The sequence below is a fragment of the Lissotriton vulgaris genome, chromosome 8 (genome assembly GCF_964263255.1).
Source record: "Lissotriton vulgaris chromosome 8, aLisVul1.2, whole genome shotgun sequence".
NCBI classification, from domain to species: Eukaryota; Metazoa; Chordata; class Amphibia; order Caudata; family Salamandridae; genus Lissotriton; species Lissotriton vulgaris.
The window spans coordinates 1,190,843,842-1,190,852,208 of NC_141696.1; positions in this window are offsets into that span (position 1 = coordinate 1,190,843,842).

Here is an 8,367-nt window from a genome sequence, read left to right on the forward strand (position 1 = left end):
AGCCAGTGGAGATCCCTAATGCTGTTGGATATGGGGTCAAATTTGGGAATTTTCTTTAGCACCCGGGCTGCAGCGTTTTGTAAAGACTGTAATTTTAGTTGTAAACATTTATCAATACCCAAAAAACGGCATTGCAATAGTCTACTCTAGAAAGGATCAAGGCCACTATCACAGTTTTTTGCAACTCTTGTGGGATCAATGGAAAGATCGTTCTCATAATTTTTAAAAGGAACAACAGGAGGATGCAGTATGAATGATCGGTTCTGAAAAAACAGAGTGGATCATCGAATAGCTAGCTTTGTTAACCGGGCCAAGATGTTGACCCGCGTTAGCAGGCCACCAGGAGTCATTCAAAAGGGGAGAGCCATTCCCACACTCAGTCACCTCTGTTTCATGTGTATTTAACTTGAGGTAGTTTTCGTGCATTCACCTAATCATGTGCGTCAGACAGTTATGAAACTGGCTTGCCACTGAGTCTGCGCTAAATGTTATAAGTATAACTATCTGTGTATCATCTGCATAGGATACCACCGAAAAACCATGAGTTTAGCCAGAGGGGTGACATAGATGTTGAATAAAGTGGGGGACAACACTGCACGCAGAGGAAAGGGAGAGAAAACATTACAGAAGTATGATTTTCCAAAATCAGCTTCTGCTCTCAGTGGGAGAGGAAGCAGGTGAGCAGAGTTAGAGCAGCCACTTCTATTTCTACTTCCTTAGCTCTGAAAGGACTTCAGAATGAATAATAAACACTCAAAGAACTACCTTTTCTACATATACATTGTTTGTAAATCTGTTTTTCCCATGTAAATGCAATGTAAATGTACAGGAATTTATATAGCGCAAATCACCGAGCGGTTTCTAAGCGCTTGCTTAGGGAACCCGTCCTGGTATTCCCCTGTGTGATAACCCCGGCAGGGTATCCACAAGGTGAAAGCCAGGCATCCTGCCGCGAGGGGCCGTTGTGGAGATTAAGCAAGCTATTGCCCAGAGTCGCAGAGTGTGAACCCGTGAATCGAGTAGGCACCGGAGTGAGAATTGTCGAGTCCATGGACATTTTTAGGACTCAAGACCCTGCCAAGCCGGGAATTGAACACTGGTCCCGGGCTGACCTCGGCTTCCAGGTCTGCCTCCTCTAACCAGTGAGCCACACTTCTCCACAATAGTTACAGGAGCTCTGCATATACAGTTTCCACATGTACAAATTACTGAATACAGCACATTTACAGTTAAGTTTCAACAGATCAATCGCATTTCCTGATAGCAGCATGCATGACCATTGACAACGAGGCTGGGCTAACATTTACATATATAGCGCCTATTTGCAATCATTAAAAACAAACTGACAAGCAACAACCTATTGTGAATCCAGTACCGTTTGAACATAACTCGGAGAGTCGAAGGCTGATAATTTTGTCTGATACTGAGGCAGGGATGGGGACATGGTCAGCCACATTTAATCACCCTATTTAGGTCTTGGCTAGACAGTGCATGCGCTGCCTCTTCGAGATGGGAAACGGACACTTCAAAGCAGCTGTTTCCACGCATACCCTTAGCCACGCATGCATTACAACGCACGCGTGCTTACCACGTATAGCCTTTACCACGCATACCTTTACAACGAGATACGTAGTAAAGGTATGTGTGTTGAAGGTACAAATCAGTTCTATTCAGGTCGAAAACACAGAAGTCCTTCCAGAAAGCTCATGTTTGGATGCTACGGATGTCGAGTGCACCCCTGACATTTAACCAATGAATGGTGGTCCAGGATACTGAGTAAACGTGCCTACCAGCACAACATCTTTCAGACAAAACATGCGCGATTTCATTTACTTCGAACTGATCAAATTCCATTAAAAAACGCAACTCACCAGCATTCTCGGTGTTTTTTGTCTGCCACGTTTTTAAACGATTCCTTCTAATCAAATCCTCTCATGTAGGGTTCGCAACATGAGCATGTTGCCTCTGACCGTCGCATGGACAGACACAAAACATTTATTGGTAAAAGGTGTGGTGGCCATCAGCATTGTTAGTGGCAAGGGAAAGGCCCTTCCGCTTCCTCTTACGATGGGCACTGCACTCAGGAAGAGCTTGGAGAGACCATGTGGAGAGGTAAAGGGGATTTTAGTTTGGGGTTGTGTCATGCAGGGGTCCATTTTTAGGGTTCAGGGCAGTATAGGGGTATTTGTTAGAAGTGTTTGGGGGTGGGGGAGTCGCACATGGCAACATATTTAGGTTTCAGAGCGGGGTTTTTTTTTAGAAGGATTGGGAGCCGGGGGCTGGATTTGCGTAAGGGTACAGGGGAGGGGTATTTTTAAAGAAAAAAAATATGGGGGCTGGAGGGGGTGGGCGCGAGGGAGCAGTTATAGGAATTGCGACAGGGGTCTGAGAAAACCTTTAGCATGAATATGCCCTTATCATTCATGGTCTTACAACGAAATTTGTTGTTTAGTTATGCATGGTAAAGGCATGTTCGTGGAAAAGGTTATGTGTGGTAATGGCATTCGCTTTGTAATGCATGCGTTGTGGAGGCATGCGTTGCAACGGAATGCGTTATATCGTCATACAACCCTTCGAGACGTGTTGTGGACGGTGAGTGGGAATGGAGACCGCCCATTCCTTACCACTGGATGGCTTCAGAGCCGCTCTCAATTGCTTACTTCCTGCTGGTCAGCTCTGTGGTGGCCACTTAATTCTAGTTGCATTTGGTCCTCTCCTGGACCATGGCCCAAGTATGTGTGTACTTACACTCCTCATGCCTCAGGGAGCTATTCTTTCATTTTGTTGAACCACTCTACAGAGTGTATCTTTTGTAGCTGGCTAAGTCGTCAGCTCCCTCCCATGGTCTGTGCTTGCTTGTTCCCCCTCCCTCCATTGTGGTGCCCTCTCACAGCACAAAAATGAGCCAGGAGGCCAGATGCATTAGTCCTGTCTTCTGACTTTTGTTTTTGTTGCAGCTTTTGTATGGCTCAAACTCAACCTGAGGGTGTCGGAACGCTTTACACCAGCACATATTTCACGTATTATTTTGTGTAGGCATGGGAAGATTATGTGATTTGAACGGAATCACAGGCTATTGAATCGGTGCCAAGACTCAAACCTGGTTCCCCAGTTCCACAGTCGGTAGCACCAGCAATTAGGTCACTTCTTGTCCCCATAACAACTACACGTTTGTTTGAATCGTTGAAATCATCTGCTTACTTTTTATTAAGTGTTCCTATTCCCTGCGCTCTTCGAGACGCACCAGACAATTTGACTGGCAGTGCCTTTAACCATGCCAACATTTGAAAGAAGGTGTGAATGTGCCCCAGCTCTGCCATCCTTTCAGGGGCACCGGTCCAACTTGTGACTGACTTTTACCAATCCTACCAATATTTCAATAGCTAGTCTGACAAATTCAGCCTGGTAAGACATCAAGTATTCCGTAGTCAGCAGTATATGATTAAACAATAGTTTCCACTACCAATCTCTCTGGAGATATCAAGAGGCAGTAAGGTTACAGAGCAGACATGCGTGATGTATAGTGCATCTCTGCTTCGCTCTATTCTCTGAGTACTTGTCCCTTCTCACACACGAAGTGCGACCTCGACTGAGGGAGACCAGGTTGGAGGGGCTTCGAGTCTGCTTTGCTGGTGCAGAAAGGATGAGGCGCAGTAGGAGGGGCATCATATGAAGGGGCGCAGCAAAGTGTGGGGGGGCAGAGGCACTACTGACATTATTTATGTTTGCACCGGGAAGCTTGCATTTGAATTCATCCCCTCCTTCCTCATTCCTCTTTCTTCTTCTCCCACCCGTCCATGTCCACTCCACTTAATGTCACTCCATGCCACACAATTTCACTCCACATAATTCAGCCTCACTGCATACCACATAGTTACTTTCACCTAATTCAACTCCACATAATTTAACACAGCACCACACAATCTACTATGCCATGCCGTTCAACAACACACAAATCCACACCGCATAATTCTACTCCACAGAACACATTTAAACATCCCACAATTCTACACGATTCAACTCTGTATCATTCCACTCCGTACCACATAACTACAATCCAATAAATTCCACTCCACATATTTCCACTCTGCTCCATGCCACACAATTCGACTTCACATAATTACACTCCACTCCAATCCACATAATTACACTCCATGCAACACAGTTCAACTCCAGATAACTCCTCTACACAAAACACAGTTCCTCTACACATATTTCAACTCCACACCACATACATCCCCTCCAATCCATAATACATTATTCCTCTCTCTTACATACCACATAATTCAACTCCAACAAATTCCACTCTTCAGCATGCAACATAATTCCACTCATCATAATTCCATTCACTGCCCCACAATTTAAATCCATACAAATCTACACAACACAACTCCAAGCCACTAAATTCCTCTTAACGCCTCAAAAGCTTATGCCACATAATTCTGCATCACATAATTACACTACACAACACATACTTCCACCACACACCACATCCTTCCACCCTACAAAGCATAATTTAACCCCAAAACACATAATTTCACTCCATGCCATACCACACCACAATGCCACTCCACATAATTCCCCCCCAGGCCACACAATTACAGTCCACATCATTTCACTTCACATTAGAGAATATGATTCCACTCCACATATTTCCACTCGCTTCATGCCACATTGTTACACTTCACATAATGCCACTCCATGCAACATATTTCCACTCCAATCCACGTAAATGCACTCCACACAACACAATAAAACTCTTGATAGTTCCACTCCACGCAACACAATTCCACTGCACATACTTTCACTCCACATGGTTCCACTTAACATATATCCACTCAGCTACACATTTCCACACCACACAATTCCATGGCTCACAAACCCACGAAACACAAACTGACACAACACCATTTATTTCCACTCTACACCACATAATTCCACACCGCACCACATGATTTCAGTCCACACATAATAGTTCCACTCCACAGGAACAAAAGGAAAAGCCAGAGGCAATATTCTCGAAGGTGAGACCTATTGACTAAATGACCTATTGACTGTTCGGGAAACATCGTATACAACGCGGTCGTTACATCGCGATGCCATTACATTGCGGTTTTTAGAACGCTAGTCGTTACAACAACTTGCGCTGGATGGTGCTCTAAGACAAGGAATAGTATAATTTACTATCCAACACCTTCCCTACTGTATGTAGACTGGAGTTGGAATAGTAAATTATACTACTCCTAAGTCCAGCGCCCTCCAACGCAAGTCGTTGTAACGACTTGCATTGTAAAAACCTCAATGTAATGGCATGCGTTGTAATGTCATACAACCGACTGTTCCAGTGCTTGTTTTTTCCAGGTTCTATCTCTTTCCTCCGCCATTCTCAAAGTTCCAGGGGATGGCATCTTATACGTGGAACCATCCTCCCCCCAGCACACAGACCAAGGATTTCAGGCTTAGTCCATATACCTACATCACACCGTCATTTATCAATTGAGGGCATTGATCTAGATCTCCAGTGCATCACTATGCACCGTTCAGCAGCAGCGAGCATAAGAAGAGCCGGACCTATACATCAGTTACCATCCGTCTTCAGTGTCAGTATTGGGTACCAGCTCAGTAGGCGGGCCATCGGTGAGAGCAGAGCATCTCTGTCTAGGAGGTTCTCACAGTTCATCCCTAAAGCCTGCATCTCCCTGTAGGCTCAAACCATATGATAGAAATCCGCACTATGATTGCCAAGAATACATGCATTATATATACTTCTCTTTCTGATGCCCCCGCTTCTTCTGCGCCGCTAGGGTTCTGAATCAACCAAACACCAGAAAAATGTATGTGCCTGGGTTGTCAGTTGGTGTTCACCATGCTTCTTTGTGGTAGTGAACCACAATTAATTATGCAATAGCATGACCTTAAAAAGTACATTTTGGATCAGTTGTTTATCAGTAAAGTTTGTGAAATGCGTATCAGGAAATATGAGGTAAATGAAGTTGCAATGATTTATGTCATAAACAAGTTTAAGTTGCTAGTTAAAAGGCGCAAACAAATGTATTAAAGTCATTAGAACTGGTCATGGAACTTTCCGGAAATAAATCTGTAAGAACCAGATGGTCTCCATTTCGACAGTAATGAAAAACGTTAATTAGAATATGAAAAGTATGTGCACAAAATACACTAGATAGGTTATTTTAAGTACCAAAATCTGTGAAAGCGTATGAGTGATGCCACATGAGAGTGCAACAGAGACTTTCAAAAGGCACTGTATGAACTGGACTTTCCGGAACGGTTTGGTTTGCGACATACTAGATACTAAAGGAATCGCTAATGTTTATTAGTGGCATGTGAGCATACCTCGGAAAAGGTACTTATAAGGTAATCGTCTTCAACCAAAACATACACAGAAATAAAACCGTCAGCCTGTTTTAAGAGAGATTTAGCTAGAAATACAATGTACAGTTACCTCCTGTTCTATATAATTATTCCTGTTTTTTTTCCATTTACCTCTGGGCGACTTCATTATATAGGCGCCAACACTTTTAGAAATAGTAAAAATTGAATACATTGGTGCAAATTGTTACAAGGGAATGAGGTATCTTTAATGGCAATTGTTAGACGGGAAACCTGAGGGTCGGCCGAGCAAGGGGGAGAGACCTCCGGGCGAGGGTCCTCTCCTCAGATCGTATGGACGGGCAACCACCCCCCCACAGATGGACACCACACAAAGATAGGTTCTCAACACTTTTATCAGTATTCTTAGGCAGGTTATCGTAACGATACAGAAAGGGCAGGATACTGGGTCTCCCTGCAATTCTAGTCTCTGTGGGAAGGGGGTAGCGGGACAGTCTTGGTACCGGTCTGGTACAGGGGTATCGGGCGGACAGCTCTCAATCCTCGAGCTGGAGGATTATCTGGTAGGGGCCACGGCAGCGCCAGCAGGCCTTCAAGGATGGTGCACGAAGATGAGCCGCGGCAGCGCCAACAGGCCTCTAAGGATAGTTCACGACGATGAGCCGCGGCAGCGCCAGCAGACCTTCAAGGATGGTTCACGAAGATGAGCCGCGGCAGCGCCAGCAGGCCTTCAAGGATGGTTCACGAAGATGAGCCGCGGCAGCGCCAGCAGGCCTCCAAGGATAGTTCACGACGATGAGCCGCGGCAGCGCCAGCAGGCCTTCAAGGATGGTTCACGAAGAGGAGCCACAGCAGCGCCAGCAGGCCTCCAAGGATGAGTTCGTCTCAGTGTCTCTCGACTCCAGGATACAACTGGCTTCCTGCTCTGGAGCTGCCCCAGTTATAGGTCTGGTGCCCTTTGATGTCCGGACCCTCGCACTTGGAGGTCGGGGCGTCCGGGATGAGTGAGTCCAGACACCCAGCAGGGGGGTGAAGCCAGCGCCCAGGGAGGCCGGGGGCGATCGAAACCAGGCGGATGGGAGCCATCGAAACTCCTTCTCCCATTGACTCGCCAAGTGGTCTCTTTATCCCCTGTGTGGATGGTGGTGCCTCGATGTCGGGGCTTGGCTGGGCCTGGGGCTGAGGTCGACCCGAGGCCACGAGGCCTGGTCGTGGAGTGTCCAAGATGGCGGCCGGGCCGGAGACGGGTGTTCGGGAAAGGCCCCGGGCCTGCCGAGAAGGTGGTGGCTCTGAGGTTGAGTTTCGTCGGGGAAGAGCTGGGGGTGGCCCGGAGGGGCGGAAGGTGCGGCTCTTGGTCGGGGAACAGAGGTAGCGTTAGTGCGGGGCCCGCCATGCGGGAGGGGTCGGACCACGCCACGAGGCCGGTTCCAACAGCAATCGAGTTGGTGCTCTGTGAAATGTCCAAAGTGGCTCCTGGGGCGACTAAGTTAGATTTGGTAATTGATGGGGGTAGTAATTGCTACTCTTATTCCAATCCACCGAAAGTCAGGAAAAGTATATTAATCAGAAGCCTGAGATTTACTCCACTACCTTTAATCTCTCAAACACTGCATTAATCAAAGGAGTGGAATTTAGTACCCTAACTCCAATCCAATTTAATTGACGAAAGTGCATACATTAAACGGGTGACATTCGCTATTGGAACTCCAGTCCTACAATCATTGGGGAAAGTGCATATACTTGGGGGAAGGGGTCACGTTTATTATTCTAATTGCTGTCCCATAAACATAAGAGAATCTGCACATATGTTTTATGGAGGGATGATTCAGGGTTTTTAGTGGTCTAGGCCCTGCCAGGTATCAGGCCTGGCAGTAGTAATTAAAACCGACTTTGAAACCGATACCTATCAGGCTCTCTTTTCGTGTCCTTAACTGTACTGGCTAAAGGACTAATCTATTTCTCACCTATAACTGTAAAAATCCTTAAAGTATTGCATGTCAGCGATGCAGTCTCTGT